This window comes from Cavia porcellus, unplaced genomic scaffold, assembly GCF_034190915.1.
Source record: "Cavia porcellus strain 051 isolate PalLab524CR breed Dunkin Hartley unplaced genomic scaffold, mCavPor4.1 scaffold_1, whole genome shotgun sequence".
Lineage (NCBI taxonomy): Eukaryota > Metazoa > Chordata > Mammalia > Rodentia > Caviidae > Cavia > Cavia porcellus.
The window spans coordinates 21,004,120-21,025,988 of record NW_026947484.1 but is presented as its reverse complement, the minus strand read 5'-3'; the positions used below and the strand labels follow the sequence as shown (position 1 = coordinate 21,025,988).

General features: G+C 38.4%; 1 protein-coding gene and 1 long non-coding RNA gene across 3 annotated transcripts in view; both read left to right on the top strand.

Moving 5' to 3' along the window:
• The window catches only part of LOC100734223 (granzyme B-like), a 166,224-nt gene that overhangs the window by 43,938 nt on the left and 100,417 nt on the right, over positions 1 to 21,869 (top strand). The window lies entirely within an intron of this gene.
• Positions 1,525 to 14,204, top strand: LOC134475458 (uncharacterized). Of its 2 annotated transcripts, XR_010046592.1 has the most exons (6): positions 1,525 to 1,721; positions 2,048 to 2,928; positions 3,158 to 3,249; positions 5,024 to 5,159; positions 5,329 to 5,586; positions 9,860 to 14,204. It is a non-coding gene; the product is annotated as an uncharacterized LOC134475458 (long non-coding RNA). The 2 variants fall into 2 exon arrangements; XR_010046591.1 differs by lacking the exon at positions 5,329 to 5,586 and having other exon boundaries at positions 9,860 to 14,203.

The following is a 21,869-nucleotide window of genomic DNA, read 5'->3' as shown; positions in this document are numbered from 1 at the left end:
GTTAAATCTCACTGTGAGATCATGTAATTCCCAAAGGCATGCCTTCTCCCATCTTGTTTACAAAGTAGGCTACATCACAGTCTCATAATTGTCTTGTGTAGCTTTACAAGGGAAAATCAGCTTCTGACTTGAGCCTGAAAACCAAAATTCCTGCACCTAATACCTACTGAAGTTCTGGCTCCTTCGTCAGGGAAAAAAATCCAAATCCACAAAGCAAAAAATAAAAAAATAATATTTAAAATGTTTCCCAGTCATATACATGAATACTTCTGCATTCTATTTAGTTTGGGGAAATGGGTTTGTAGTTTAAACTCCTTTGAAATGGATTACTGTAGATTGGTCCAAATACTATTCTAAAAGAAGAGAAAGAAACAGAGTCCCAAGAAAAGATAGTGATGACCGAATGTAATGCAAAAGTTAGGAGAGAGCTTGGACTGAGGCAGGTTCCCCAACCATCTGCTGACCAGCAGCCCTGGTCTTCTAATGCTCAGTCCATGTTTTCTCTCCATCTCCACAATCTTGAACTTTGCTGGTCTATTGGACTTACTTCATCAATAACAAGGCCACTGTCATCTGTTTACATCTGCCATGATGATAGGTGGATTATTGATCCTGATATCTAAGGGAAGATAGGAATCCCTGAATTGACCCTTAGTGACAGTGAATGAAAGTTAATGTAAGGCCATCACAGGGGTATCCTGACTTCACCAGGTTGCCTTGCTAGGACAACTGGGTTGAGATCTACCAATTTGTGACTTTTATTATCTGCAAGGAAAAGGAATGGAAGTTTGCATTTTGACATAGATGTGAACTGTTACCTCCATTTTCCTTGACATACTATCTAAGGTTTCTCATCTTCTTTTATCTACACATGTAGTTAGTAATAGGTATCTCCCACACTGGAGTTGTATATAACATATCTAAAGTAGCTGGTATATCCTCTCAAGCACAGTAAGAAAGGTATCCATATATATTCCCATTGCTTTCACCAAGTACTATATTTTTCCATGCCAGGATTTACTCAATCAAATGATACTTAAAAATTATTTCAAAAATTCTTTTCTTGAAGCTATTTATGGTGTTCTAAGAAATGTTATGGTATATATATATATAAAATTTGGAATCATTAAGTAAGGCTCATCAACAAAACCAACAATTTAATAATTCTGATACTTTATACTCAGAGCATCTGAAGTATGCACTTAGCAATTCTGAAATATACACTACTAAGTGAGATCAGTGTGATGTATACACACTACTAAGTATGTATACACACTACTGAGATTAACAGAAACACAAGCATCTCTTCACTTTTGTGACTCAGCAAATTATGTGAAGGCATAGGAAATTTCTCCAGCAGAGATCAGCAAGAGAGCAGCCTCAACCCTAAAAAAGAGGAACAGTTAATAGATTCACAGACAACACTGAACAATTCCCAATGAGAATCAGGGGTGGAATGATCTAGGCTCCGGAACTGTGAAATCTGAGTGCTAACATTCATTCCACACATGTCCTCAGAGAGTTTCAAGCCAGGACGAAGCTCCAGTTGACTGGCATCCCCTGTAAAAAAGGGAAATTGGGACGCTAAGACACACAGAGCCTCACCTTGTGATGATAGATACAGATGGGAGGTGTGTATTCACAAGCCAAGAAGTGAGAACTACTGCTGATGGAATGGCCTTAGATCAAGAATACCCAACCAAAAGCTCTTGTATTCAGAGGTGAGCATTTGGAAGACTTTTCAGGGATCATGAAATGCTAAATAATGAACATCTAAGCAAATACATTACTCATTGCAACAGAGTAAACAATGATTTATTATGTTTCAGTGAATTTTGATTCTCAAAGTTTTCTACTTTAGAAAAAATCCAGACTATTTGACATGATTTATGTCTGTGGCCCCCAAGCCTCATGAGTTTGCACTGTGCATTTCTGATGGTTCATTGTCTAGTGCTTTGATTGATGGTGTCATTGCTTCACCCATAGAGGGGTGGAGACAGGATGTGATGTAATGGCAGGAAGAAAGTGTCCCTTGCTCTCTTTGCAGGTTCCTGCTTGCTGTTTGCAGCCACCATGAACTGCAGCCCATCCATGCCCACCTGCCTTGGAGCCAACTGAGTGTGGACTGAAACCTCCAAAAAATGTAAAAAATAAACCTTTCCTTTCCCAACTTGGGCTTCAGCTATTTTGTCTCCACAACAAGTAAAATGTTACTAAGACATTATTCATATTTAAAGAAGGTATTCTAATCATTTTAAAAGTCTGAGGCTATGATGGTGGCAAAATAGGAAACTTACTATTCAACAGAATAACATACTGTCAATTTTCTTATGTGCTTAGGAGAAGTCTGGACTTTATCCCATATTCCAAGCCAGATTCACCAGCAAGTTTGCCACCTTGTTCTCTAAGGACAGATTTTAAGTCCACTGTAGACATTTATCAGCCTTTGAGGGAAGGACCAATCTACCTTTCCTCCTTGGCTCTAGCCTGCTAAGTAGTTGTTCACAATCTTCACCGAATGAGAAAAGACACAAGAGCTGTGAAAAAGAGCCATGCTTAGTACAGTTCAGGCACTAGGCATGTTCTGAGGTCTCTGCCCTTCTACTAGCTGCATGCACCACATGCTCAACTACCCCTACCTCTTGAGCTTTCTTCTTGCTGTGCCTTGTGACTCAGCCACAGAGCTGTTAGAGGTGACAGTGTGGTATTCACCAAAACCAATTCAGATAATGTTCATAACTCTCCCTAGAAGGATGACACCCACTGAAACCAGAGGAGCACATATCTAAGATATCAGCAAGGTCACAGGGCTTGTGGCTCATTCAAGGTGCTGCAGGGGCTCTGTCTGCTCTGACCTGGGCAGCCTTCCTGGGAAAATGACACCACTTTTACTCCTGTGGACAATTCTGCTGCCCTAGAGGCTGGAAGGTGAGTGGCCATACTTATTTCAGAGGTCTGAGCTTATCCCACAAAATCTTCACTACTGATTTTTTGTTACCTTCGGTCTGGAACTTTCTGCTGGGTCTCAACCAGGAGTTTTCTAACCACAGATCCAGTTTAAAACCCAGACTCACAAATCCAAAGCAGGCTGGACATTTCTGAGGGTATCAAAGGAGGGTGTTCTCAAATGGTTTAGTACATGTTATCCTCTCCACAGAATTTCCTGCATTATCCAGAAATGAGTTGTCAGAAAAACATTAAAAAACAAAAATCAAGAATACATAAAGCAGTGAATGTGAAGCAACAAAAGTAAGTATTTAAATCCTGTTACTCAAAACCAGAACAGGGCAGCTTAGACCAACAGCCTGTGGGGGGCGGGTGTCACAGACCTACTTGCACTTTCCAGTGCCCAACCACCCCAGTCCCAGCCCTGAAGAGAATCTCAGGGTGCAGCTAGACTCAGAGGTGTTATGATGACTGCATCCACTTTTCCATTACCCTGGCTCCACCTTAGGACTTTGCAGCTTCACTCTAATGATCTTTTCTACCTCTGCCTTGCTGGCTTCCCTTGTGGACCCTGCTTGGGGACTACTCCCTCCTCCTAAAATTTGATGGCCCTCTATGCCACCACAATGCACTGGCCCAGCAAGCACTGATGAAATGTTGATTAGACATCAGATATATACCCTAAAACAACTCTTGAGAACATAGAATGTGTTAGGCCTACATCATAAGGTATTGGAGAATCAAACCTCGTAATGATATAGGAAGATTGTTAGAAAGTGCCACCAATCCAGAAATTAACAGATGTTCAAACAGACTTGTAACATTCAGTGAGAAAACAGGAATGAAGGCAGCTGCCCAGTGTATTCTGAAACTGTACAGTCAGTCATCCCACTTCCAGGCATGTGTCCAAGGTAGGAAGTAGAAGACCAGCACTACTCTGACTTTCTCAGAACATTTCAGATTTAGAAAATGTCTGGCTCCAAGGCATGCAGCCTGCACACATAAAATGAGTACCCCCTTCAGGATATAGAGCACCCCAGATCCCACCCTCAACCCTCACTTTCCCCAGTCTTCTCTCTTGACGACACTGCTGCCAGCCACCCCATCTTCAGCTTTTCTTTCAGAGGAGATCATTAGGGATTATGTGGCAAAGCCCCTTTCCCATCTCTTTATGGCCTTTGTCCAGATTCTAAATGGACAGAAAATGAAGAGATGTGGTGGTGTCCTGGTGTGAAAGAAATTTGTACTGACAGCTGCCCACTGCAAGGGAAGTTGAGGAGGGACAACCAGCTCACATTTGGGGACTTCTGTCTTCTACAGGAACTGCAGTCTTAGGAATGCCTGGCTTTTACAAACCAATAAGAGCTCATCAGAAAGCAGGAAAGGAAGCAAGATCAAAAGTTTCAGCACAGTAATTGAATGTATGATAATTAACTATATCAAGCATTCTAAGATAAATAAATGATTCTGAGGCTGGAAAAATAAAAGGGAGATGAAGGAAGAGGAGAAAATAAAGAAACTGAATGTGTGGGGGTTGGGGATTTAGCTCAGTGGCATAAGGACCTGCCTTGAAAGCAGGTGGTTTTGAGTTCGATCCCCAGTAACGATAAAAAAAGAAAGAAAGACAAAAAGAAAGAAAGAAAGAAACAAACAAACTAATTGTGTTATACACCTGTACTAATCTCTTACAGTGGATGTAATCTTTGTGTATTGCAAACATGTAGGAATAAAAGTAAAAAAAAAAAAAAAAAACAAATATTTCTGCCTATTCTTGGCAAGTTAACTAGTTGGTGAGCTACTGTTTCAAAAATAAAAATGAATTTAAAAGGACTGAAAGCTTTAGCTCAGAGCAAGAAAAAGTTTCCCTACCCAAATGCCTTAAAGAAGGAAAGAAGACTTGGAAAATGAAAAGCTTAGAAATAAAAGAGGTAAGTTTTGGAATCAGACAGTGAGTGTTCAGAATATGTGACACAGGTGACAAGACAGCAATCACACTGCCAAGCAAAGCAGGTGTAAGCCTGCTCTGAATAGGTCCTCTGTGGTTTCACAACCTAAATCCATGCTCCTCTGTGTGCAGATCAATAAGTGTCATTCTGGGGGCCCACAACATCCAGAAACAAGAAAAGACCTAGCAGGTAATCCGTGTGAAGAGAGCCAATCCACACCCAGAACAGTCTCCTAAAACCTTCTCCAATGACATCATGCTGCTGCAGGTGAGGCAAAACTTTCTGCTACTCTATCTCTTCTCCTGCAGGGATCTTTCTCCCCGTGGGTCCCTGCTCTTTTCCTCCTTGCCCTCATGGGAATCACAGTATGTAGGTCCAGCAGGTATAGGGTCTAAGCTAGAGGCTAATTTAGACTATCATGCTTGTTCACCATCAGCTGGAGAGAAAGGCCAAGCAGACTACAGCTGTGCAGCCTCTCAGACTGCTTGAGGCCATGAGCCAAGATAATTCAGGAGACACATGCCTGGTGGCAGGCTGGAGAAAAATCAACTCATTGGATCCCCTAGCAAGCACACTGCAAGAGGTGGAGCTATCATTATAAGACGAACCAAAATGCCAATCTTCCATCCATGCCTACTCCACTCTCACTGAGATTTGTGTGGCAGACCCAGGGAAAACACAGACTGGTTTCAAGGTAAAATTTCCACTGCCTATAAACACAGAACCCTGGGAAACAGAAACTTGGTGGGGGAGATGACAGCGTCCATATCTCATGCTCTGAGTCCAGAGTTTGAAGGCCTGTCCTCTACAGCAATGCAGTGTTTAATTCATCCCCTGCATAGATAGGAGTAGAGGGTGGGGAAATAGCAGTAAACCGAATTCAGTGTAATCACTTGAGTATCTCAAGGATTGCGCAGAAAGGTTCAGGTAGGTTAATACTGGAAAGTAAAGTCAGGGTGAGGGTAGAGCCTCTGGTCTGAAGGAGGCAGCCAGACATACCCTTCCCTGACTGCATGCTCACAGCCCCCTGACAGAGGTCATCCACTGTGGTGAGGTTCAAAGAACAGCAACAGGAGGAGGTGTATTCCATGCTTTCCTTCTCTGTCCAGGAGGACTCTGGGGTCCCCTCGTCTGTAAGGACATGATCCAAGGCTTTTCTCCCATGGAAAAAAGGATGGGAATCCCCCAGGAGATTTCATGAAGGTCTCCCACTTCCTGCCTTGTATAAAGAAGACCATGGAGCACGTCTAATAGCAGGCACAAGATGGGCCTCCTCTGTGCCTCATCACCTTAACTGAGACATTAGAAATACTCCTATGGGCCGAGGCCACTGCCCAGTGACAATAGATTGATCTGAAGAATGACTGTCCCTGAAGTCCTATTTATTCCTTGATCCCCAATTAGTGTGAAGCTGCACTGCTGGCCATTCCTACTGTGGCTTCCTCTTTTCTTCCCAGGCCTCCGTCCTTCCTTATCTTCATTCCATACTATACCTCATTGATTGCTCCAACCCATAATGTTTAATGCTCAACTCTCCAATATTGCTTGCAGGACACACAGTAGTGAATCTCAGCATTAGGAGGTGTCATTTTTCACAGGGTCCCACAAACATGTACTTCACCTTTCAAATGTAAATCTCTGTGCTTTAGGAATGTCTAGCCATCTCTAAGCCAAGAACCTTCATGAGATTCCCCACAATTTGCCAGAGAATAGATCAGGGCAGTGGAGAGGGATAATCCTAGAGATGCAGGAACCAGGGCACTCACTTTCCTGTTTTAGTCCTTCTCACCAGTGGGACAGGATTCTCCCCATTCAGTGCTGTCTGCTGCTTAGAAGGCTGAGATGGCTCTCAAGAGGACCAGGTCCCACTTCGTACCCTGCCCTGAGCCAGGAGAAAGTTCAGTCCAGCTCTGACCTCACTGCCTGGCTTTTCCACACCAGCCCCTCTCTCTACCTGAGTGCCTCTGGCCACCAGCTGCTTTCCTTTCCAGCTCCCTGAAGACTTTCCAACTCTATGTGGATTCACTGCTATCAGCCAGTTCCAGAAAACTTGCAACTCTCCACTTCACCTGGATAGGTCTGGCTGCACCCTGTTCCAATCCAGCATTCTCCAAGACTCAGGCATCACCACTTGTGAAGTCAAGGCAGTCTCAGGTCTTTCAGTGTGGCCTGGTTTTGGAGTCCAGAGTCCCCCTCCTGGCAGGCATGGATTATTGCATCCTTTGAGTCAGCCAAGAGAAGCTAGGCAGGAAGGATCACTTATCCCTCCCCTGTATCAGCAAACACTCTTCTGATTTGTCTTTTTGTAGCAGGTATATAACAGGCTCTGGTGTCACCTTTGGAAATCTCTCAGGAGTAAGAAATTTCCTCTAAATATCTCTAACTTCTCTCCTTCCACCATCGCCAGTCAATTTACCCAAATAGACTTATATGGGAATCCACTAGAAATCTTACTTTGAAAAATAGTAAATTCTCTGTATTCTGTCTTGGTTGTGCATTACAGTGCCACATGTGTGATATTTGTGGTTCCAGAATTGTGTGATCCTGAAGAAGGCATACAGTGCTCATAGCCAGAGGTAGCCCATGTGTGGCCCCAGGAGACTGGGTTCATAGGTATGGAGGGGACAAGAGGCAGCCCAAGAAGGCTAAATATCAACCCACAATCCTCCAAGCTGCTGCACTTCAGATGTGAGACACTTGTGACCTGCATGATTTTATTTAGGATCCCCTGTCACTCAAATAGCTCTACTCCTGAGCTTTTGAAACAAAAAAAATCTCATGATAGTTATGCTTCATCAAGTGATTCCAAAATCAAAAAGATCCCCTCTTCCAAGAGTTGAATATCTTAGGCAATAATAGCAAAAATTGCCAAAGAGGATTGCATTGACTTTTGTTCACAAAGGAATCTACAGAGTGAAGAGTAACATTCATCAATACTTGGGAGAAAATTTTGGTGAGCTACTCTTGTAGCAGAGGGTTGATAGTCAACTATACAAAACTTCATAAAAGTTAATACCAAGAAAGTATCAAAATGGGTGTGGTGGTTCATGTCTATAATCTAAGCACTCAGAAAGTTTAGGCAAGAGAATTGCTGTGAGTCTGAGGCTAGTGTAGGCTATATAGTGAGTTCAAAGCTAGCCTGAGCTAGATAGAAGGACCCCCATCTCAAAAAAAAAAAAAAAATAATGCAAAACCAAACAAAACAAAAAGCCCGGTTGGTAATTGTGTACAGAATGGATACTTCCCCGAAAAGTACATACAAATGATGAAGAAGCACCAAAATTGGTTTCAATATCTTTAGACATGAGAGAACTAACACAAAACTACATTAAGAGTCCATTTTACTCCAGTCAATGATAATGAAAAAATAAATGCTTGTAAGGACTGGGTAAGAATATAAATTTGCACTATCACCTTGGAAATACATATTGTAGCTCATCCAAAAATAAAAGTATTATATACTGTAGAGATAATATAGATCGAGCATACCCTAGAGGTACTTGTACACTAGGCTTATTTCAGTGCAATTCACAAGAGGTAAGCCACAGAAATAGCCTTGGCCCTCATATGCTGATTAATAGATAAACACAATGTGGCATATATATACACTGGAGTATCACTGAGGCACAACGTCATGAGAAATGATTTCCTGAAAGTGGAGATCATCGTGTTAAGGAAAATAAGAGTCAGAATGACAAACATAGATGTCTATTCTTAAATGTGGAAAATAAATAAGATGACATAAAAGTAGAGGAGAGATGATTAAAGAAGAATATAGTCAAGGGGAATTAGTGGAGGAGGGAAATATTCAAAGTACTCTACATATATGTACCCATCAAGATAATACATGCAATAATAAAAAGATAGGTGTATCTCTGTTCACAGTGGTAAGTTGCACGGTGCAATTAAGGCTGACATGTCTCTTCGTTATCTTTGAATTTATCCTATATTCCTAACATTATAATTATTAAAGTTCTTAAAAATACTTTGTCAAAAAGATGCATTAAGTAAGATGATACATGGTAATATACCGCTGTGTTCTGTCAGAGATAAATGTTTACAGATAAAATTTAACCCTCTTGTTTAAAATATTCCCCCACAGTGTAAAATGAGTGTTTTTGATGAGCAGATTTCCGCTTGCACTCTCAATTATCCTGCTTTACACATTAAATTACACAGTAACCCTTAAGGAATGCAGGCTCCTTTCCCCAAAAGATGGATTCCAAGTTTCCCAATTTACCTGATACAGGGCTTGTTGTTTGAACTGAGTCTATAGGATCAGGCATGGGAGAATGCAATGGTTCAGGCCTGAAAGGTACCTGCATCTTTTTTACTCGCATGCATTTCCTACATATGTCTCACAGCATGTTTAACCTCAAAGGAGGCTAGGCAGGGCTGCACCTGCCTGAGAGTGGCTGGACAGTGTAGACATGTAGTTCACCTGTGTCCCTTAGAACAAAAGGAAATGATTTTTTCTAAGCTTCTAACATTTCTCTGTCACAGTGGTCCATAGTATTTGTCAATTATAAAAGATGACGCCCTTCCTTTTTTTTTCTTCTGAAGTGAATGCATTCTCATTATAGAAAATTTAAATAATGAAAAGTTGAAAATGAGACACATATTCTTGTACATATTTCTCTTTCACCCAACACACACACATGTGCACACACACACACACACACACACACACACACACACATACACACACACACACACACTTAATATCAACTTATACACATAGTATTGCAGTGTACATATTCCGCCTAACATGAAAGGCTACAAATTTCTCCAGGCCTTTAAAGAGCCTTCTAAAAACCACTTTTAGTGACCTGAGAGGGCATTATCACATGAATGTATCATCATCTATATTTCTCTTCTCCTATTGTTGAGGTTTTGGATTATCTAACCATTTTGACAAGAAGGTCTCAGGGCACATGTTTACCTCTTCTTCCTTTTTCCCGATACAGCAAGACTCTCTCTGGGGTGCAAATGATGGGCAGGCAGAACCAGTGGTGTGGAAAATTCCAAAGCAGCAGTGAGAATAAAAGCCAGCAATTGGACAGTGGTCTTGAACCTCTGAGAGCAGAGGCTTCTGCCCCTGCTCTACCATCCTTGGATCCCAGATCACCACCTCGGACCATGGACCTCCACCTTGGACCCCAGAACTCCACCTCAGACCTTGGACCTCCACCTTAGAGGGCAGTCACTTCTGCACCTGCCCTGATACCCTGGAAACTAAGACCTCCACCTAGAATGAGACCATTTCTGTGCCTGTCCTCCCACCCTCACATCCGGGATCTACACCTCGAAGAGTGGTCACCTCTTTGCCTGTCCTCCCACATTCGAGAACACTCTCACCTTCTGATCTTTTTTTTAAATTTTATTTAAGGAGAAAAGAAAAAATTCAGTGAAAGGGTACAAGTTATACAGATTTACAGAAAAAAATGAACATTAGGTAATCACTAGTTAGTGGATTACATATTGCCATCTTAGAAATAATTCTTCAAGTCACAAAACTAAAGCTTGTAGAGTGGACATTCCAACAATGATATTGCAAACAGGTCTGTTCAATGATCCAATAAAACTCTGTGATATCATTTTCTACCTTATACACTTAAATATACATGCAGTTATATAGTTTAGAGCACTTTCTTTTCCTCTCTTTTGTACAATGACTATTACACATTTTGGGTTTCATTGCTCCCACGGTTCTTTTTACTTTTTTGGAAGAGAGTAAAACCAAACGTGACATAACAGAACAGAATCGGTCAAGTCAAAAGGGTGGACATAATAGATAATGTAAAAACATAATACAAGGTGATCATCAATGGTTACCATAATGCTTCCCGCTATCTCTAATAGAATTGCCTATATCATTAGTTAAAATACAATTGAACAAAACAGTAAAGAACAAAACCGACACAACCAAAACACTGGAGACATTGTAGGTCTTCAAAAGTAGACAAAAGTCAATGAGAATGGGCATTATAATGAATCTCATTATCTTCACAGCTGATGCCTAAACTTTCGAACCTGATACTATCCAGCAAAACAGAATAGGGGAACATCAGTCAAAAACAAGATGGTGAGAGTAGTACAGGGCTGCAAATCGAGATAATAGAAAGTCAAAGTGGGTTACTATAATATATCCTGCTATTTTTCCCTTTAATTAAACGGATAAAAATAAAAAAGTAAATAATGCAGTGGAGATTGAGATAAAAGAGGGCATAACAGCGAAACAGCGCAGATCTAAAAATAACCATTTAAGCAGAATAGTGTTTCACCACCAGATAATCCCGACCCAAAAGGAGTTACCATATTGACTCTTTCCTTGAAATCCTTGAGTACAACTTCGTATACTTTTGATATACTGATTAAGTATATCAAAACAATGTAAAACCATTTAAGAGAATGACAGCATTACAGAATATTTAGAGTTGACTAACAGAAAATGAACAATGGTTTCTGTATAATCTCCTCGTCTTTAAAAGGTTTTTGCTTATACTATTGTACATAATAAAATCCAATAAGATACAACCTATTTAGACCATTGGAGACAGAGGAACAACTTAATGTGGCTGTTGATCTTCAGCTGCACTTCCTCCTCCCAGAACCTTGGACTTCATTGGATTAGCCTTGCTGGTTTAAAGAGAGACTCAGTAACCAAAAAGAGGACCTCATCAGTTTTCACCAGTATGTTAACTTTACCTCTGAATTAGAGGCCTTCAGGTCTTCAATTCAAAAGATCATGAATACCTAATTTGAAAATCTTTACTCATAAAGGATGGAAAATACAGAGGAAATGGATGATTTCAAGGAACATATGAACTACAAAATCTGAATCAGAAAGATTTCAATAACCCAATATCAGCTTTAGAATTTTAAAATGTGTTTAAAAACTTACCAACAAAAAAGTCTCTGTCCTGATTGACTCCTGGCTGAATTCTACAAGAAATTTAGAGAAGATTTAAGGCTAAAAATCCTCAAATGCGTTAATGAAACTGAGAGGGAAGCAATCCTCCCTACCTAATTCTGGGAGGCAAGTATTACTCTGATACTAAAACCAGAGAAAAACTCAACCAAAAAGAACTATAGTCCAGTCTCACTAATGAATGTTGATGCAAAGATTCTCAGTAATATACAGTGCAAATAGAAGGCAGCAAATTATCAAGAAGATTATACATCATGACCAGTGAGGTTTATCCCAGGTATACAGGGATGGTTTAACATATGCAAGTCAATGAATGTAATACACCACATCAACAGAGCCAAAAGCAAAAATTAAATGATTATCTCTATAGATGCAGAAAAAGCTTTCAATAAAATACAACTCTTGTTCATGATAAAAAAAAAAAAAAAAAACTCGGAAGAGATGGTGTCTACCTCAATCTGAAAAAGGACATCTATGACAAACCATCAGCCCACATTTTTCTAAATGGACAAAAACTGAAAGCTTTTACTCTAAAAACAGGAACAAGACAAGGATGTCCATTGTCAGCACTCCTATTCTAAATAGTCATGGAAATACTAGCCACGACAATCAGACAAGAGAGAGAAACTAAAAGGAATAAAGACAGGAAGTGAAGAAGTTAAATTATCACTATTTGCAGAAAATATGATACTCTACATAGAAGACCCAAAGAACTCCATTAAAAGACTACTAGAGGTAATAAATTATTTTAGCAATATGGATGGATACAAAGTCAATGCACAAAAATCAATAGCATTTTTCCACACACAAAAAAACTCAGAGAGATAAACTATGAAAATATTAACTTTCACAATAGCATCTAAAAAAATGGAATACTTAGGAGTCACAAGTGAGAATGTAAAAGACCTATGTGCTGAAAATTATTACTACTCTTAAAAAGGAGATGGAAAAGGGTAATAGAAAATGGAAGAAATTCCTTGGCCTTAGGAAGAACCAACATTGTGAAAATGGCCTTACTCCCTTAACTATGATACAGATTTATTGAAATCCCAATCAAAATACCATAAACATGCTTCATAGATCTAGAGAAAACACTCCTAAAATTCATTTGATAATATAAGAAATCCAGAATAGCAATGGCAATTCAGGACAACAAAGGCAAGGCAGGAGGCATCTAAATTGCTGACTTGAATCTATACTACAATGCCACAGTGAAAATATTATCATAGTACTGGCAAAGAAATAAACCTGAAGATCAGTAGAACAGATTAGAAGATGCAAACACAACTAGCAAAACCCTCAGCCATTTGATGTTTGACCAAGGTGCTAAGCATGCTCACTGAAAGGACAGCCTCTTTAATGAGTGTCCTTGAAAAAATTGGCTCTCCACATGCCAAAGACTGAAAGTAGACACACGCTTATCATCATGTACAAAACTAAAGTCAAAATGGATAAACTATCTAAATATTAAAACAGAAATGAGAAATCTACTGGAAGACAAGATAGGAAGAAGTCTTGGAGACATAGGGATAAGCAGAGTATACATGAACAAAATAAAAACTTCATAGGAAATACTTCAAAAAATCAACAACTGGGATCTCATATTATTGAAAAGTTTCTGTACTTTGAAAGAAATCACCAACAGGGTGAAAAGAAAACCCACAGAATGGGGAAGAATTTTACCCAGCAACTCCTCAGACAAATGACTTATATCCAGAACATATAAAGAATTATACTCAGGCTCTAAATTCAAAGCCCCTCTAAAAATGGGCTTCTGAGATGAACACACAGTTCTCAAATGAAGATACACAAGTGGCACATAAATACATGCAGAAATGTTCACTATCACTGGTCATTCAAGACATGCACATTAAAATAGCACTGAGATCTCATCTCACTCCATAAAGAATAGCTGCCATCCACAAAGCAACTGATAACAAATGTTGGCTAGGATGTGGGGAAAAATGAACACTGCTCCACTGTAGGTGGGCGTGTAGATTGGTGTAGTCACTGTGGAAATCCGTATGGAGATTTCTCAGACGACTAGAATTGGACGTTCCATTCAATCTAGCTACTCCAAGCCTGAGTATTTTCCCAGAAAAAATGAAAAATTCATGGCACAATGATATATGTGCACCATTGTTCAGAGCAGCACAATTTGTAATAGCTAAATCTTGGTAAGAACCAAAATGCCCATCAAACACATAGTGGATGAAAATGATGTGGTATTCATACTTATCAGCTATAAAAAAGGATGATCTCGAGACATTCATAGGTAAATGGAGACAACTTGCCTCTATCCTTATAAGTTCAATAAATAAAAATCATATTTATAAAAATCACATTGTGTCTCTAGTGTGAAATGTATTTAAAAATGTAGGAGTAATAAAACCCCAAATGTGTAATTGCTACTGTAAAGCAGACAGGAAAAGAAAATGCTCTAAATGATATAACTGCAGGTATTGTTAAGTGTGTAGGACTGATAACTATATTACTAAGTTTTGGATCATTGGGCAGAAGAGTTTGCAGTCTGATTTTAGAATGTCTACTTTGAACGTTTTAATTTTGTAACTTAAACAACTATTTCTAAGATAATGAACTGTAATTTATCAACTAGTATTTAATGTTTAGTTTTTTTTTCAGAAATTCTGTATTATTTTTACCCTTTGATTGGTTCTTTAATTTTCTCTTCAAATAAAATTTTAAATAAATAAACAAAAAAATTTTACTAGCAAAGAAAAGCCTAGAAAAGCCCACTGCAGAATTCCACCAAAAATTAAAAGGAGACTTAATGCCGACATTCCTCAAACTCTTCAATGAACTTGAAAGGGAAACGATTCTCCCTAACTCATTTGTGGAAGCGAGTATTACTCTAAAACCAAAACCACAGATAACCACCCAAAAAAAGAGAACTGCAGGTCAACCTTCCTAATGAACATACATGCAAAAATTTCTCAATGAAATACTGAGAAACAGAATAAAGGTAGACCCATGCCTATTACCATGTACTAAAGTCAAAATGGAAAACATATCTAAATATTAAAACAAAAAAATAAAACTGAATTTTCTGAAAGACAAAATAGATAGAAATCTTGAAGAGTTAAGTGCTAGGGTAGATAGAGAATTCATGAACAAAAATCAAACTGCACGGGATCCTTCCCAGAATCAAAAGCTGGATCCTTGTCTTATTAAAAAGTTTTTTGTGTTGAAAGAAATCTTCAGCAGAGTAAAGAAGAAACCCAAGAGTTTTGAAAAAATCTTAGTCAACTGTCTCTCAAAGAACATCAGTCCAGGACATATAAAGAATTTTAAAATTTCAGTCCCCTGACATTCAAATACCCTATCCAAAAATGGGAATCTGAGATGAATACACAGTTGTCTGATAAAGAAATACAAATGGCAAATAAATACATGAAAAAATGTTCATCATCATTTTTGTTAGACTAATGCACATTCAAACCACATTGAGGTTGCATATCACTCCAGAAACAATGGCCAGGATCAAGAAAACTACAAACAACAAATCCTGGAGAGTCTGTAGGTACAAGGTAGAGGAGAGTGGTACACCCATTATGGGTTTCAGTCTAGAGGTTCCCCTAAAAGCTGTGGTTAGAAGTCCCGTTTTACCCAAATATTCCACTTCTGGGCACCTTTCCAGAAGAAGTGAAAACATCAGGTCGCACTGATATGTGTGCATCCATGTTTATAGCAGCAAAATCTGTGTTAGCCAGATCTTGGAAACAACCTAGATGCCGATCAACTGAAGAATGGATAAAAAAGATGTGGTACTTTTCTACGAGGAGTACTACTCAGCTATAAAGAATGATCACATTGAGATATTTATAGGTAAACGAATGCAATTTGACACAATACTCACATGAAACAAATCAAACTCACATGTGTAAATACTGTACTATCTCCCTAGTGTAAGAGATGATTAGAGTATAAAAGATACAAAATCCTCAATAAATACAGTGATGGAGAAAGTATCTGGTCTAAGGAGAAAAAAGAGTATCTGAGAGAAAAGGAGGAAAAAGAAATGGGAAGGTAAAGTAAAAAAATATCTAAATTTGTATAAACACATAGGATAGCTAAGATGATTGTGATAAAAATTCTAGTAGTTCTTTGAACAAAACAGTTAACATTAATAGGAATGGAACAATTAGGCATGTTTGGGTCTGGTGATCTGAGGAACTCTTGTGAAGATCACAATACAAAGTAACAACCCTGATTATGCTCCTGTCACTTTGATGTGCAGGCCTATATCATCATTGTTTTGGGTACTTAGCTATCGTCATTTAATTGCATTTTTGTGTCTTTATTTTCTTGTAATTTGTTTTGTTTTGATTTTCCCACTAACAGAGAAAGGATAGTTGTACATCTAGAGGCTGATAGATGTCTAGAATTTCTCCTAAACTGTTTAAGAGAATCAATTATATTATGCAAGAAAGGATGAACAGATACTGCAGAAAAATAAACATGATGAAATCCACTGTTGACACCATACCATCATGCTGTGAAATCCAGTAAAGCTTTTGTTCTTTGTTCAGAGTGCTTTTCGTCTGTTTTCTGTTATTTAATTTCAACATAGGTGAAGGGATGGACAGCTCTATTTTGAAGAGAACAAGAGACATTATGGCAGTTTTTGTTGATTTTCTGTTGTCTTCTTTTGAAGGCCTGTAATGCCTAGATTACTCTTTTTCTATACGATTTATACTACATTGTTTTGTATGAATTCATTGTGATTGAAGATATGGACTACAATTTATAATGAAACAAGAGACATGCTAGCCATGGTAGATCTCCTACTGTCTTGCATTGAAATCTATTTCACTTACATTGTTTTCTTCTCATCTGCTTTGTTCTGTTTTGTTATGTTTTCTATTTCCATTTTTCAAAGAAAAGAACAATAATAATAATAATAATAAATTGTGGTGTATAGGTACAGTGGTACATTATTTGGCCATTAAGAGAGCCAAATCACGTTTTTGCAAAAATGATAAAACTGAAGGTGATCAAGTTAAATGAAAATATACATTTCAGAAAGACAAATATTGTATGTTTTCCCTAATATATGGAATGTAAACCATGACATGAAAGGAGTGGGAAGACTATTATTTGACGACAGACAAGAAATAAAGAGGAGCAAGAGAAAGTTGTAATCAAGGCACTATTTTGAATGGAAAAAGTTATTAAGTGTGTCATTGAGTTATTGTGATCCTGACATGAATTTATTGAGATAACAATGTACCCAGTACACTTCATTAAGTGAAAAATTAGCATGCAAAATCCTATACAGGAACATGATAAATTGTTTTATTTTAAAAAATATATTAATATAGAAATATGAAATGTTTGAGAATGGTATTCACTAGCTGTTTAATGACTCTGAAAAGGAGATGCCTAACACATTTTCTTTTTGGTTAAAAGTATTTCTGACCTGTGCCATTATAAAATGTTTTAAGAAGAAGGAGACAAAATGTGATGTTTTTTGATGTGATTGTAGCAATGTTTCATAGAGCATAGCTATCCCAAAACATGATGCTGTGCAACTTAAGTAAATTTGATTTTGTCAATTATATTCAATCAAATGAATTAAAATGAGTATATCTTCCAAAGGGATTAAACGGATATTCCTCATGGAAGGACTGTACGTGTCCTTCAATTGCTATTTTCTTAAAATCTGTACTATCTGTTACTTTTGCACCAATACTCGTATTCTGTGTGTATTTGTATTTTCATTCTACTTTTAACTTTTGCAATGTATTAAACATAACATGTGTTTATATTTTGCTTTTATCCCCACTCTGATTATCCTGGACTTTCACTGATTTATGAATTATTCTGAATGATAATTTATATAGTTATTGATATGATTATTTTTACATGCACTCTTACTTTACTTATATCAACTGTTCTATGAATCTTGACTGGCTTGTTTGTTACTTTGGGCTTATGTTTGTTTTAAAGAGCCTTTTTAATATTACAGCAAACGCTTCAATTTTTAAAAGCAATTTTAAGTTTATAGAAAACTAGAGAGGTAAATACAGAGATTTCACCGAAATCCCTGTTCCCACACATGTGCAATCTCCCTCATTACCAAAATTTCCCCTGATGCAACATTAGTGACAATTGACAATAATACAGTACAGTAATTCTACTATTGGGAGAACATCCTGCAAACTGAAATGAAAGTGCGGGCACAGGAGCACACACACACACACACAACAATACACACAGCATACACTGAGCTCTCAGCATAAAGATTATACTTTTAATACTGCTTAATATTATCAGAAATTAGAAATAGTTTGAATAATAACAAATTAGGAAGATAGAGCCATGATGTACCCACATAATATAATATTAAAAACGCCAGGCAGTATTTTTAGGAGCCCTAGGGAAAATGAGGATAAAAACACTAAGCCGTTATTTCCTACCTCACTCTTCCCAAAGAAAATCTCTAATTATAAAGAAAATGATTTAACGTCATAGGCTGGCAATGATTTATCAAAAAGCACGTACTTTAAACAGCTTGCATGTGAATAAACATCTATCCAGATTTATCAGATACCAATGAGAAATGCATACAGTAAGTGCAAATTAAAACCACACAATAAGATAGCAAACCTATTTCAATTGCATTTTCTCAGAAGACTGAGACAACTATTAAATGATATTCCTGAGAGCATTGTATGCACTAGGGCAAAACTGAGCAACTCACCAAGACACAAAAGGGAAATCACTGAAGTAAATGTGTTCAAAGGCTACCTGTAAGGGACAAAAGGAAAGCAGTCACCTGAAATGATGATAGAAGTTACTACATCATGATACCCATTTATGGTTAAGCAAGAAAAGAGCTTAAAAACTCTTGTGTGAAACAGGGCCTCCTTTATTCTTTTTCTGTCTCCTCTGCAATGAGGGTAAATAAAAGCCCAGGCAGGGTGCACATGATTTCCCCTGATAGGGCAAGTTAGGAATGCTGGAGAGCTAGGAAGCTGACACACTGCTTATTTCCCCCATGCCCAACTGTCTCTTAAGTCCATGGTCTTTACTAAACCAGTATGAAAATTTGGACCATTTACACCCAAGCATTTTTTTGTTTACTTTTTGGTCTACAGTATGTAAAGAGAAATGGTCGTGTGTTACACTTTAAAACTATAATATAGCTAATGTATATGAATATCAAAACATTTATATTTTTCTTTTCACTGTTTTAAGGGGGAAAATGCAAACATAAATCTAATGGTATCTTTGGCCTGATTCGTGCAACTAATACATCCATAAATGGTTCACTGAAAGAGGTTACAATTTTTAGTGAGTTTTCAGGAGGCTTCTCAGAAAATTTTGACATATTTTTATGCTATCTGTTCTTCATCCTTGTAAATAGCAGTTCATGAATGCACTGTGTGTGGTGAGCAAGGAGGGTAGAGTTAACAGTGCTCTGTGCACAGGCCAAGAGAGTTCCACTGTCACACAGTCTGTGCAAGGGCACTGTACAGTCAAATCATAAAAAATAGTGCTGAAAATCACAGGAAATTGCTAAAAGTGTGTGATCTTGTGGGGCTGCTTTTGAGTGACATGTACAGCCGTCAGGCAATGTGTGGAAGACACCTGCTTTACAAGTTCTCTCAGCATAGTACTTCAGTTTCAAATGACCTTGACCTGACCCAGTGTCTCTATTCATTAGCGTGTCTTTGTCTAATGAGATTTTCAAATGGACTAACAGGGACTTTTATTCAGGTAGGTCTTCTTCCTGTCTCAAATTTTCTGAGAGTGATTCTAATAAATCGGTATTTGCTGGTCCCAGCATAGTCTTAGAGAAAAATCAGGCAAGAACTCTCCACAGAGCTCTCAGTTCCATTTTGTGGCTATGCAAACAAAACTCTCATACCTGGTCCAACAACCTTCATGAACTCAGGATGCACTGAGAATGAACTAATTCAATAGCTTCAGCCCTGCTTCACCAATACCAACATAGCGTCTGCTCTCAGACCGTAGGTGCTTCCCCAGGTTGTAGCTATCTTTAGAATAGCTACAAGATTTTTCTTCAGAAGGACTGAAAGCACCCATTTGTTATTCATCAGCAAACAGATGTAAAGCAGGTGCCAGGTGCTGGAGGTTCAAAAGCAAGCTTTTTGGGAGACCTCCAAACCTTCACAAACTTCAGCCATATGAACTTGTACCAATGCCTTGTTTCTTCACCCAAGTTAATTTGGTGAGCCTTAATCTGTCTGAGAAATTGACATAAATGAAATGTTTTAGGATAATAGCATTTATGTTTCTTATACTAAAAATCTTCATGGGTGTAATAATTCACACCCTGGTATAAAGTCCAAGGAAGCAAGAGACTGAAATATGGGAAGCCAAGGCTTTATTTCCAGTCCTGCTGATGGGTCTTTGGAGCCAATTTGGAGACTGTATGCCAGAAGCTGAAGGAAGGATTCTAAAAAGAGCCTGGAGGAAATGGGGAGAGGGGGAGATACAAAGAAACCTGCAGAGCCATCAAACTTCTTGACCCAAATCTGGAAACTGTATAGCTGTCCACTTAGTTCTGACAGCCTTGGGAGCTTCTGGTGCCTTCTGAGTTACTCCCATCCTTCAGATAAGAATTATTGGCAATAACATTTGCAGAAGCAAGTATAAAGCCAATTATCTCAGGACAGCTCGTTAACACTAAGAGATGGGAAGGGGTTGAAATTTATAACAAGCTAAAACGTAATCCTTCACAATGATTTGGAACTTAACCTTTTTGGTGCATTAGGGTTAAGCCACAACATTTTCCTGTAATTTCCTTGAAGCTAAGGCATATTTTATGACAGACCACCACCGGGTCAGGAAGAGGTCACCAGAAACCCAAAATCTTTATGGCCTAGCCTAGATAGATAGGTAAGGGAAGAGGGGAGGCAATAAGGCACCATACAGAGGAGAAAATGGTGGTTATGTTTTTCTTTCTTTCTGGGGAGGGGGATCAAGGTCAGGTAAAGGGTTATGCTAATAAGCAAAACTCCCTGCACACAGGCAAGTTAGTTCAAACAAGGCTAAATTAGAAGAACATCCTAGTTTTCTTTAGCTTTTTAGCAGAGAATAGAGGTGCCTATCAGTGATTAGCAACCCTTGTTAGCTTGTTTTAGCACAACCTCTGTTGTTTGTAGAGGGCAACAATGGTTAACATATCAATTAGGTAATGTTTTACACTTCTTTACAGAGAAGAGCATTGCTTAACATATCAATTAGGTAATCCAAAGATATAAGAAGAAAAACACATACAGTAAGCCCGTGTTACAGGTTTTGTTATAATACACATATAATGAAGCTATTTTCTTAGAGTACAACATTCCCCACTGATTTTAGTCAGTGAGTCAAATCATTGACTCATTGGCATCTGTTTATAACCTTGCATGTGTCTTTAAAATCATAAGCTTTTAAGATCTTTGACATAGTTTATCAAATTTTTTATAATACAAGGCCCAGTAGGAGGATTAACAAAGGTCTTGCAGTTGTCTTTAAAGCTGTTAATCAAAAGGCGAAAGAAAACAAAGATTTAAATTTACTCTGTTTTATCATACAAGTAACAATATTTAAGTCAGACAGAGGCCTCCTTGGGGCCTCTACAAAGGAGAACACAAGATTATCAGTTACATTAGCCAACCTTAAGTTTTAAAGAGTCCTTGGAAGAAATGACAGTTCACTTATCTGCAGGCTGATTGTCTTTTGAAGCTTGGACCTGCTTGCAGCAGGAACAATGAATCCAGGTAGGCTTTCAGATACTTTGACAGTCCATTGCGGCTCAAGAGATTTACAGTGAGGTCACTTGTCCAGATGCCTAGGCTCTCCAGCTTGCAGTGGGCAGCAGTGAAATAACCAGTGGATGGAAGTCAGAGCTAGCTGAAAAGTCTGGGGGGACTTAATAAGATCAGCTAATTTTTAGAAATCTTTAAGGATAAGAGGTTGGTCTCTCACATAAAACCACAAAAGAGGAAATATCTGCAACATAGGGGGTGCATCATGCATGCAAATGGGCAAAAGGAAAAGAGACTCACCCC